The sequence below is a fragment of the Triturus cristatus genome, chromosome 3_1, assembly GCF_964204655.1.
Source record: "Triturus cristatus chromosome 3_1, aTriCri1.1, whole genome shotgun sequence".
NCBI lineage: Eukaryota > Metazoa > Chordata > Amphibia > Caudata > Salamandridae > Triturus > Triturus cristatus.
The window spans coordinates 96,674,854-96,688,351 of NC_140583.1; positions in this window are offsets into that span (position 1 = coordinate 96,674,854).

A 13,498-nucleotide genomic window follows, 5' to 3' on the forward strand; every position below is an offset into this window, starting at 1 on the left:
ACTTCACAGGAGAAGACGTGGGATTGATGAGGAATGTAGATCCAGTAAAAATAACTGTAAAAGAAGGAGTATGTTAACCAAATATCCCACAATATAAATTGACACCTGAAATAATCGAAGGAGTTACTCCTGTGATTGAGAAAATGATAAAGCAAGGAATTTTGAGAGAAATAATGAGTAGCCCATGTAATTTACCAATAATGGGACTGAAAAAGCCTAGTGGGAAGTTCAGGATAGTGCAAGACCTGAGAAAGATAAACAAAATTGTTGTACCATGTTGTCCCATTGTACCGAATCCATCTGTGATTTTATATCAGATCCCTCATGATGCAGAATGGTACACAGTGATTGATCTGTGCCATGCTTTCTTTTCCATTCCATTACACCATGACAGTCAGCAAATGTTTACATTTCGTTTCAGTGAGCATATTTTGGCATGGTGCCGAATTCCACAGGGGTATACAGAAAGCCCCTCAATATTTAATTAGCTATTGAAAAAGTTTTTGGAAAGTCTAGAAATACCTGAGAGCTCAGTACTAGTACAGTATATCGATGACCTGCTTGTAGCATCGAAAACTCGTGAAGCTTGTGAGGTAGACACAGTGGCCTTGCTGAATCATTTGGCAGATGCAGGACTGAAAGTGTCACCATCGAAATTACAATTTTGTAAGAAAGAAGTCCAATATTTGGGACACAGCATTGAGAAAGGACACAGGAAAATAACCATAGACAGAATCAGGATCATAAAAAGAATGAGTCCACCAATGAACCAAAGAGAACTGAGAATGTTTCTGGGAATGGTTGGATATTGTCATCAGTGGATAGGCAATTTTTCATTGATTGCAAAACCTTTGGTACGATTGATAAGAAGTGATGTGAGAGATCCAATTGATTTGAACAAAGAGGAGTTGGCAGCATTCAAGAAATTGAGAGAAGGATTGTGTGAAGCGCCTGCATTAGGGATGCCTGATTATGACAAGGAGTTTGAGTTGTATTGCAGTGAGAGAAATGGATGTGCACTTTCTGTTCTAGTACAGAAGCATGGAAAACTGAGGAAACCAATTGCGTATTTTTCATCCATGTTGGACCCAGTAACTGTAGCCCTTCCTGGGTGTCTGAAAGCAGTAGCTGCTACATGCAGAAGTTTGGATCAGAGTGAGGGAATTGTGATGGGATATCCCGTGAAAGTGTTTCTACCTCATGATGTGGCGATTCTTTTAACAAGGAGTCGTACTCAGTATATGACGCGCAGCCTACTGACTAAGTATGAAAAGGTCATCTTGGGTGCAACAAACGTGAGTCTTGTGAGATGCGTGAGTGTGAATCCTTCAACATTGTTGCCTGATGTAGAGCACGTGGAGGTAAGAGATGAAGCAGATCATGGTTGTTTGGATGTACTTGATTTCTGTACAAAACCAAGACCTGACATAAAAGATGAACCTTTGCCAGAAAGTAATTATGTCATGTTTGTTGATGGATCTTGTTTGAGAACAGATGAGGGAGTGCTGAGTGCAGCATATGCAGTATGTGCAGTCGCAGCAGTGATAGAAGCATCCTATTTGAAAGGAGTAAGGTCGGCTCAAGTAGCTGAACTTGTTGCCCTGACCAGAGCATGTAAGATTGGGAAAAGTGTAAGAGTGACTGTGATAACTGTTAGCCAGTATGGCTACGGGGTGGTCCATGATTTTTGCCAAATTTGGCTGCAAAGAGGTTTCCTGACCTCAAGTGGAACTCCCATTAAGAATGCTGAAGTGGTTGGAAAGTTTCTTGAGTCAATACAGCTGCCTAGGCAATTGGCTGTGGTAAAATGTGCTGCTCATAGTCGCAGTAGTGATTATATTGCCACTGGAAACAAATTTGCCAATGATATGGCACAATACTATGCACAAAATCAGAATTCAATCAATCGGGCAAAGGAAAGGGAGTTGATTTCTTGTTTCCCAATGTTTACTAACACTGTGGGAACATGGGAAGAGGTAAGACAATTGCAGGAAGAGGCAGGAGAGGAAGAGATAAAACAGTGGGTAAAAGCAGGATGTGCACCAAGAGAAAAGGATCATGTGTGGGTCTATCGAGATGGAAGACCAGTTATGCCTGATAGCAGGATGTCTGCCATGGCACGGATGTATCATGGACAGGGACATATAGGAAGAGACGCCATGATTAGGTCCTTTAAACAAACTTGGTATAATGCCAAGTTCACACTTGTAGCAGAAAGTATTTGTCAAAGATTTCTAATATGTCAGCAATACAATCCAGGAAGAAAGACTGTAGTGAGTCTAGGAACAATAGGTCGAGAGGGAGGGCCTTTCACCAGGATGTAAGTAGATTTAATTGAAATGCCTCCTTGTAACAGGTTGAGGTATGTTTTGGTGATGGTATGCCTATTCTCTAGGTGGGTAGAGGTGTTCCCAACCAGAAGAAATGATGGAATGACAGTGGCAAAATTACTGTTGAGAGAATTCATCCCCAGATTTGGGTTCCCAGTAACAATTGAATCAGACAGAGGGGGACATTTTCATAATGAGATCATAAAACTGATTTGTGAAGCATTGAATGTATGACAAAAACTGCATTGTGCCTACCGACCAGAGGCTTCTGATGTAGTAGAACAAATAAATGGTACCATCAAAAGCAGAATAAGGAAAAAGGTGCCGATCACGATCCGGTAAAAAATTCCCCCGTGCGACTCGTATCGGGTCTTTTTACCGTACGAATCGTACAAGTGCCGTACGAACTGGCAATCACGATTCGCATGGTAAAAAGTCCATACGAACCGCACCGGGAATCATTCCCCACACGTCCTCGGGTCGGAAAATGTGTCCGACACGTCCTCGGACGATTTACCTTACAAACGTAAAAATCCAAGTCCGACCGAGGAATCACGATCCATCCCGTGCGTCCGAGCCTACAACCGTATGGAAAAAACACCGTCCGCACCGAACACCAATAGCAACCATGGAGACATGTGCCCGCATACGCGCCCAACACTCCCCCCAGCCCCCGTACGTCCGACACGTACCCCCCGTATATGTATACCCCCACCCGTCTATGTACACCCCAGTACGTTCCAGTCGTACCCCCACCCCAGTACGTGTCGTACCACCGTCAATGTACACCCCCCCACCCCTGTACGTGTCGTACCACCGTCTATGTACACCCCAGTACGTTCCAGTCGCACCCCCACCCCAGTACGTGTCGTACCCCCCGTGTACCTACACCCCAGTACGTTCGAGCCACACCCCCACCCCAGTACGTGTCACAGCCCCGTCTACCTACACCCCAGTACGTTCCAGTCGTACCCCCACCCCAGTACGTGTCGTACCCCCCGTGTACCTACACCCCAGTACGTTCGAGCCACACCCCCACCCCAGTACGTGTCATAGCCCCGTCTACCTACACCCCAGTACGTTCCAGTCGTACCCCCACCCCAGTACGTGTCGTACCACCGTCAATGTACACCCCCCCACCCCTGTACGTGTCGTACCACCGTCAATGTACACCCCCCCACCCCTGTACGTGTCGTACCACCGTCTATGTACACCCCAGTACGTTCCCGTCGCACCCCCACCCCAGTACGTGTCGTACCCCCATGTACCTACACCCCAGTACGTTCGAGCCACACCCCCACCCCAGTACGTGTCACAGCCCCGTCTACCTACACCCCAGTACGTTCCAGTCGTACCCCCACCCCAGTACGTGTCGTACCCCCCGTGTACCTACACCCCAGTACGTTCGAGCCACACCCCCACCCCAGTACGTGTCATAGCCCCGTCTACCTACACCCCAGTACGTTCCAGTCGTACCCCCACCCCAGTACGTGTCGTACCACCGTCAATGTACACCCCCCCACCCCTGTACGTGTCGTACCACCGTCTATGTACACCCCAGTACGTTCCAGTCGTACCCCCACCCCAGTACGTGTCGTACCACCGTCAATGTACACCCCCCCACCCCTGTACGTGTCGTACCACCGTCTATGTACACCCCAGTACGTTCCAGTCGTACCCCCACCCCAGTACGTGTCGTACCACCGTCTATGTACACCCCAGTACGTTCCAGTCGTACCCCCACCCCAGTACGTGTCGTACCACCGTCAATGTACACCCCCCCACCCCTGTACGTGTCGTACCACCGTCAATGTACACCCCCCCACCCCTGTACGTGTCGTACCACCGTCAATGTACACCCCCCCACCCCTGTACGTGTCGTACCACCGTCTATGTACACCCCAGTACGTTCCAGTCGTACCCCCACCCCAGTACGTTCCTGGCGCACCCCCAACACAACCTCCTAAGTACGGAGCGCACCCCATGCCCCAACATCACAACCGCATGTACGAGTCGTACAAAGCCACACACAAGGACCAAATCGTACAACCAAATGGCCCATGTACACACCGTACACACGCTCAAAACGCACGTACACAACAAGGACAAAACAAAACAACTCAACAATACACCATTCGAAAGGCACACAGCCACTAAACATGGCCAACAACCACTAAAATAACACAATCACTGACCTGCAACTGTCAAAAACAAACAGAGGCCCAATACACCACCACTCCTTATAACACACCCACCCAAAATTCAAACACTGCCACACCCACCCATGGACCAATAAAAAGGGCCCACACACACAAACCATGAGCCTTTGCAACAGACTCACTGCTGCCAGACACCACAGAACCAGACTACAAGCAACACCACATCTTACACTTGCACACCTTCACACGACCACCCTCACAAACACCCTCTCATCACATTCACACACACACACAACCATCCACACCCCCCCCCAACATCCACACACCCCCCACACCCACACCATCCCCACCCACATCCCTCACCATGCCCACTACCAAGAATCCAAAGTTCAGTCACCGAGAGTTGGAGGTCCTTGTTGATCAAATCCTCAGAGTCGAGCCACAGATCTTTGGAACATTGGTCAGAAGCACCAGCCAGGCAGCCAAAACAGCCATGTGGCAGACCATCGTCGATGCTGTGAATGCTGTTGCGGACACCAGGAGGACCAAGCAGGATTGCCAGAACAGGTGGTACGATCTGCGGAGGAGGGTCAGAGCCAAGAGGCAGGAGGAACACGACCAGGCCAACGCCACCGGAGGAGGGCCCTCCCGCAGACCCGTACAGTACCATCCCTGGGAGGAGAGGGTGATGGCCATACTGCCGGTGGAGGCAGTTGAAGGAGTAGAAGGACTCCGAGACCCGGGTGAGTACACAAACAACGCACCTCACATGGGGGGAACTGCAACCACAACCAAAATTAATAACAGGCACGCAACCACCACAAGCCATCGCATTACTCAACCACACTCCATGAGCAGGCACATGCCACTGCTGCCACCATGCCCCATGCACCCAGCTGGACAATGTCAAGTCACAGGCCACAGAAGACAACAACACATGACACGGTAACCCGGATGTCGGGAGGCTGGGCACCAAGAATCACATAGTGCGACTCCAAAGCAGACAACAATGCCCTCTGCCCATATGGCCTAGGTCACAGCCAGACAAACACTGTGTCCCAACACAGGAATGACTTGCCAGCAAATGGCGGATGCCTTGCATCAACACATGGGGGTGAAGGCACTGTTTTGCACATGCCAGCAGCTAATGAACAGCCAACAGTGTGAAAGAGTGGCAGCACACACCACCACAGCAGCAGCGCACAGACACACAGCAGACAAAATGGGTGCCTGGAGATCAGAAACAAACTCACATCAACAGGCCAAGGGCCACTCAAAGATCTGCTAACAGTGTGTGCCCAGGAAGCTGGGCCAAGGTGACAGAGGGTGACACACGGAGGGAGGGAGAGGGGGACACAGAGGGAGGGAGAGGGGGACTGAGAGGGAGGGAGACACAGGAAGATGGACAGAGGGAGGAGGCTGACACACAGAGGGAGGGAGAGGGGGACAGAGAGGGAGGGAGAGGGGGACAGAGAGGGAGGGAGACACAGGAAGATGGACAGAGGGAGGAGGCTGACACACAGAGGGAGGGAGAGGGGGACACAGAGGGAGGGAGACACAGGAAGATGGACAGAGGGAGGAGGCTGACACACAGAGGGAGGGAGAGGGGGACACAGAGGGAGGGAGACACAGGAAGATGGACAGAGGGAGGAGGCTGACACACAGAGGGAGGGAGAGGGGGACACAGAGGGAGGGAGAGGGGGACACAGAGGGAGGGAGAGGGGGACACAGAGGGAGGGAGAGGGGGACAGAGAGGGAGGGAGAGGGGGACAGAGAAGGAGGGAGACACAGGGAGAGCAAATCAGTCCTGTGGTGTGTGGGAATGTCTGCTCGTCAGCAGGTGGACTGCGTGCATGTAGACAAGGGTGGCCAGTGCCAGAACCCCCCCTCTTCATCATGGCAAAACGCAGGGCCATGTCACAACCTGTACACGAGCACAAGGACAGCCACCTGCATCATATGAGTGTGTGGATCCACTCCATGTGCACATGTACAGTGCTACAAGGAAGGCGCAAATGCATAGCTCGGCACACATGCACACTCCACTGCTGACTGCAGTCACACTTGACGCAGCAAGTAAGACTGTGCCACACATAGTTAAAGGGGCCAAATTGGTGCCCAAGGGACACACACATGCACAAGTGCACTGTGAGTGGAATGCAAGACAGATCCTAATTCCAAGAGGAAATGTGCCAACTTTGTAACGGATGAAACATGGATGTTGCATGGATCCAAATTAACATTTTCTCTCTCACACACAGGTCAACGTCGTGCTGCACCCCCCAACACTGGGGGGGAACACTCACAGGACCCGGATCTGCAGGAGACCGATCCCACCGGCAGCGACCACTCTCACCACTCTGCGGACGACCCCGACCGACCTGGCCCCTCTGGTGTCCAACCACCTGCAGCACCTGCGTCAGGTACAACCGTGCCAACCACCACCCCCACTCCTGCCACATCCCAGGAGACACCCAGGATCCCTGCCCCAACACCACAATGCAGCCAGGCTCGCCAGGAGGGACACGGTGTCCCGGGCACCCAGGAGGAGGCAGGCGACAACGCCAATGCCACCCCTCAGGGGTCCCGGAGACCCGATGTGCCCACAAGTGCAGGCCAGACGCAAGTGGGCAGGGGTGGTGGGAGTGGAGGACGGCGGAGGCGCGAGCCTGACCAGTTGGCTGGGGATCCGGTATTTTCACATGTCCGTAACATCCTGGACTCATACCGGCAGGACACCACGGGCATGGCCCAGGTTGTGTCCGTCCTCGAGGGGATCAAGGTCCAGCAGGCCCAGCAACATGCGGAGCTAATAGCCTGTCTACAACTACACCAACGGAGGATGGAGGACAGACAGGCTGAGCAAGTGACGGCGTCCCAGGGGATACACGCTGAACTCCGTCGGATGGCCGACACCATGGCCGACCCTCCCTGTGCCAGAAGGCGGAGAACATCACCACCCACAGGGAGGGATCATGAGGAGGAGGAGGAAACATCCGACGGAGCATCCCAGACGTCGTCACGGCCTGCTGCTGAGGTTCCCCGCAGGAAGCCGGGTCGTCCACGGAAAGGACCGTGAGGGTGGCTGCTACATCACCATCTCCCAGGACACCTGGCCTGGCACCTGGCCCACTGGAGCAACAGCATCACAGCATCAAGAGACATTCTCTGCCACATGGCCCTGCTGGTCACTGGCTGACCAATGTTGACAAAGACTGTGGCATGGACTCTGAGGATTTCCAATGGCAAGGACACCAACTCCCCTACTGAACTTTGGATTCCCTAATCCCGGAAAGCCCCCCACTTTGTCCCCCCCCCCCCTAATAAATCACACCATTAAGAGTAGATGCCTGCTGGTAGCATTATTACCTAACATGTGTCTTGTACAGTCTAAACATGCCTGAGTCATCTGTTCACTTCAACCATCCACACCCTGGGGCCTGAGTCTGGCACAGGACACATGGGTCACAGTTTATTAGGCAAGACAGACATGGAGCACCATACACACCCGTGATGTGCAGAACCAGCTGAGGGGGTGGCCGAACAACCGTGCTGACAGACACATTGAGTACAGCAACAGTCATGCGCAGAGGTCAGGGAACCTGGCCCGTGTCCTGGGGGGCACCCAGGTACGTGTAGACAGGTGGCAGAACCATGTCCTGCAAGCTTGAGTCCGGTGGATGCAGAGAATGGGGGCCTGGACAACGTTGGATGCATGGGGATGGCACATGTCACACTACCCACACAGTCATGGACATCATGCCCAATACACAGTCTCAGCACACACACACAGCTTGCATCTTGCCACTCGACACATTGACACATAGCCACAATCTGGGAATACCATGCCAGACATGCAGGATGCACCGTGCCAACACACCAGCATTGACTGAGCAGAGGCACCTTGGAGGCATAGGGACACCTTTAATAGTCATGTTTTTGGGATTGCAGAGGCAACTTGAAGTACACATGAACACATCATGTGGAGTAACATGTGGCTCAAACACTGGCACCCCCCTTCTGCAGCACAAATGCGTGATAGCCATGGTACTGGCACACAAGCGTCGGCTAACAGCTAAATACCCACAGCTGCACACGGAGAGCCTGCCATACACCATAGATCCGCTGATGTGGAAGTCCCACGCCATGTCAAGCCAATGTCAACCGTATGTGTCCGAGGGCAGTGTCACACACATTGATGCCATCATCACAATCCACCATCCCATCACTGATGACTGACAACCAGGCAGCCCATCTATTCTGGTGTACCCAGCTGCATGTCGTGTCCCATGGGGATGCAACATGACTGCAGAGGAACCAAACCCCGACCTGGGCAGTGTGCACACATCGTGAACAACTGCCACACCCAATACACCCCAGATGCATCCCTTACCCCATGGAGACTTCCAAACGTGTCCGTGCCTGTAACGCTGAGTCAGCCCACGATGCCATGTCCATGAGGAATAGCAGTGCCACAACAATGCAACCAGCAGATGGCATGCGCAGGTACCTGGGGAAGAGAGACACACAAGAAGTCAGCCACAAAAAGCACAGCCACTTGCATGTGCATTGACTCGACACATGTATGGATGACAACATGCTAGGTCACAATTATGACTGGGGAAATACTACCATCACTGCCACCATCACTCCAGTGACACACCCACACACACCTCTGACTCACGTGCCATACATGCAGGTGGACACACACATCACAACACATGCCACACGGGGACCAAGGCGTGCACACTCAGACACTGGTACTCACCACTAAGCAAAGAAGTCGCGTATGAGCCGAGTCCGGATGTCCTCTTGCGGCTCCACATCCTCCACATCACTAGCCCCATTGCCAAGCCCTTCGTCCTCCACGGGTGGATGGTCCTCGTCATGTTGATTCAGGATGAGTGGCACAGCTCTTTCAACTGCCATGTTGTGCAGCATGCAGCAGACCATGAAGATCTTGCAAACCTTTGCCGGGGCATATGGGAGTGCGCCGCCGGTCTTGTGGAGGCACCGGAATAGGCTCTTCAGCATGCCAAACGTCCTCTCTATCACTCGCCTTGTCCGGCCATGGGCGGTGTTGTAGCGGAGCTGGGCCGGCGTGATGGGGTTGCGGAGAGGTGTCAGCAGCCAATGCATGTTGGGATAGCCAGCGTCCCCTACATGGGAAGCACATGGACATCGTTAGAACTGGCGAAGCGGTAGTGCTGCTCGGCCAAACAGAATACAGGACAGACAGACTGTACCCACCAACAACACATGCTCGTTCGTTGCGCAGCTGCATCATCATATCAGGCATCCCGCTACGCCTCATGATGTAGGCATCGTGTGCTGATCCTGGGAAACGAGCACAGACATGTGAAATCACCATGTTGGACAGACACACCACAAGGGCATTGATGGAGTGGTAGTGCTTCCGATTGCGGTACGCCACCTCCCGTGCGTGTGGTGGTACCAAACCTACATGTGTCCCATCTATGGACCCAATGACATGGGGCATCCCTCCCAGGGCATAGAAACCACGCTTGACCTCAGTCATCTGTTCAGGGGTTGGGAACTTGATGAAGTCATCCAGGTGAATCAACATGGCCTCCAAGAAATCATGCAGCACACCGCTGAACATGCTCTGGGACATGCCACCAACATGAGCTATCGATTTGGGAAAAAGGGGGTGGTGATGGACAGAGTTTCTGAATGATGCAGAATACTCTTACCAAGTCAAGAGATCATGGTTTTAATCCATCACCGTTTTTTAGCTCACTGCACCATCCCAGCTCAGAACCTGGCTACATGCAAATTAGTCTGTACCTGTCCCAGTGCATGATGGGAACAGGGCAAACCAAACTACCAAGCCAATTCTTATACTGGGAAGGAAACAAGCTTCCGGGGACCGGTTTCTGGCATCACAGCCTTCGTCGGCCCGGCTTGCCTGAATCCTGATGGTACAATGAGCAAGGGACTCACGTCTGAGCATAGCCTCCCACACTGAGTGTGGATAAAATCGATTTGGGAAAAAGGGGGTGGTGATGGACAGAGTTTCTGAATGATGCAGAATACTCAACATGAGCTATGGTATTTTGGAAGGTACCCGTGGCAAGGAAATGTAGGGCAGCCATTACCTTCAGCTGGGGTGTCAGTGCCGTAGGATACCTGTGCTGCGGTTGCAGGTGTGGTGCCAGTCTCGCCGTCAGCTCCAGAATCAACGGTTGGGTGAAGCGGTAGAGCCGGATCCTGTCATTCTCCTGCATGGTGGCCAAGTCTGGAATTCGTCGGGCAACAGGAGGCGCTCTGCAGTAATTTGGAAGTGACAAGGAAGAGTGAGTGCACTACGAGAACAACTCATGTCTACTGAGCACATGTAAATCTGGCAATACACACATGCCACATAGGGAGTCAGGCATGTGCTACATGCCCAGGACACGTATGGATGCAAGGTGACACTCCTTCCAAGACCCAGCTACACACGGTGATTGAGAACCTCCCCATGCCACGCCATGGAAATAGCTGTGTCCCAGTGCAAGTGCACTGCCCGACGCAAGACAGGAGTGACATACACCCACACATCAGCAGAAGTGTGATGCCGATTGCAGAGACTGGCAGCGGAACACTTGAGCCACAGGTCACATGACATTACACTAGTCCAGCCCACACACCTTGCCATGAAGGTGCACATGTCATGACTCACCACACATTCCTTGTGAGTTTGCTGACATGGCCTTGTCACGCTACTCCGTGTCCCTTGCATACATGTGCACCTCACATCCGAGAACACATGTGGCATGGTGTTGGGAACAGTGTGCAATGACAATCTACACACAGCCACATGTTGGTTGCTGCAACGGCTGCAGCTTTTGAGGGTGCTACAACATCAACCTGATGTAAATCCCGGACACATATATGGCATAGTCACATTGTGCACTGTGGGTAGTGATAAGTCATGTGTCATGAACCCTGTACCTGGCATCATGGGACACTTCCGTGTGTTGGTGTCGGTGCCATGCCAGTGACGCTCACCCCAAGTGCGCAGTCCCACATGCACACATGTCAAAGGAGTCAAGGGCATGCCTGGCACACATTGCACCCTCACACAGTACACATGTACACATCTCATCATACATCTGGTGCCTTCTCCACTCAGGAGGCATGTTCCACATCACAGCCTGTGACACCTGTGCCCCACACATGTGGTAATGCACAGACGATGCCTTGATGTCCATTCCTGGACAAGTATGTCCATCCATGGACAAGTATGTCCGCCCTATTCCTACATGTGTGTCGCCTATCACCACAGTGATGTGTAAAATCCGCCGTACTGCTGCTGAGAGGGCCTGTGCATGTTCCCAAATCACTGTGGGAGTGCTGCCGTATGTGTACCCATCGTGATGGCGAGCGTAGATGCGAGTGTACGGTCCGTGTCACTACGGGTACGCATACGCGTGCAGACCCATAGTGATGGAGAGCGTAGATGCGAGTGTACGGCCCTATCACTATGGGTCTGCACGCGTATGCGTACCCGTAGTGGTACGGACCGTACACTCGCATCTACGCTCACTATCACTATGGGTCTGCACGCGTATGCGTACCCGTAGTGGTACGGACCGTACACTCGCATCTACGCTCACTATCACTATGGGCCTGCACGCGTATGCGTACCCGTAGTGGTACGGACCGTACACTCGCATCTACGCTCACTATCACTACGAGTACGCATACGCGTGCAGACCCATAGTGATGGAGAGCGTAGATGCGAGTGTACGGTCCGTACCACTACGGGTACGCATACGCGTGCAGGCCCATAGTGATAGTGAGCGTAGATGCGAGTGTACGGTCCGTACCACTACGGGTACGCATACGCGTGCAGGCCCATAGTGATAGTGAGCGTAGATGCGAGTGTACGGTCCGTACCACTACGGGTACGCATACGCGTGCAGACCCATAGTGATAGTGAGCGTAGATGCGAGTGTACGGTCCGTACCACTACGGGTACGCATACGCGTGCAGACCCATAGTGATAGTGAGCGTAGATGCGAGTGTACGGTCCGTACCACTACGGGTACGCATACGCGTGCAGACCCATAGTGATGGAGAGGGTAGGCATGCATGTACGGGCCGTTGGCATGCATTTGGGGTGCCCTAGGGCCCCCACACGCACCGTACCTGTGTGTGATGCTCCAAATTACATAGGGGACAAGTATCAAGGCCTACATGCATGCTGGTTGTCATGGAGACCAAGTTCAAAATTCGAAATTGTTCTGGAAGGTGCACAGCAGAAGTCAGTTGGAATTTGTCTACTTTGTTGCAATGTGTTTGTGGGGCTGACATCATGCAGGAGAATGAAACCGATAGAGAACACACAGACTGCTAGGTTTGTAGGGATTGGTGGAAACATAGGATGCAAATGTGAGTGACCAATCTCTCTGTACTCCTGTGCATGAGACTGGGCAGAAGGGCACATATAAGGCAGCCAGGTCCCATGAGGGAGCACTTGCCTGCACATCTTTGCATTCGTCGACCCAGCTGCTGCTACTGATTCCCTGGAACCATGTCAAGGGCTGTGGAGAGGACACAGCCATTCACCCTGGAGGAGAACATGGCTCTGCTGGATGTGATCCTCCCACAGTACCCCATGCTGTATGGGCGACCAGGGTATCAGGTGAGTGCATAGGCCACTGCCACAGACTGTCCCTATGTTGTGACTGTGACTTCTGCCATTGCGTCCAGGTGTAACACACATGCCATGTACTGTCGGGGGGGTCCCAGGGGGGGGGTGCCTGATGTCTCCCAGCAGTGCCCTGAGACAGGAGGGGTGGGGGCCTATCACTCACAGCAGTGCCCTGAGACAGGAGGGGTGGGTCCAGAGTGCTCCCAGCAGTGCCCTGAGACAGGAGGGGTGGGTACAGTGTGCTCCCAGCAGTGCCCTGAGACAGGAGGGGTGTGTGCCTGTCACTAACAGCAGTGCCCTGAGACAGGAGGGGTGGGTGTGATGCACAGTGTGAGCCTTGATCATTG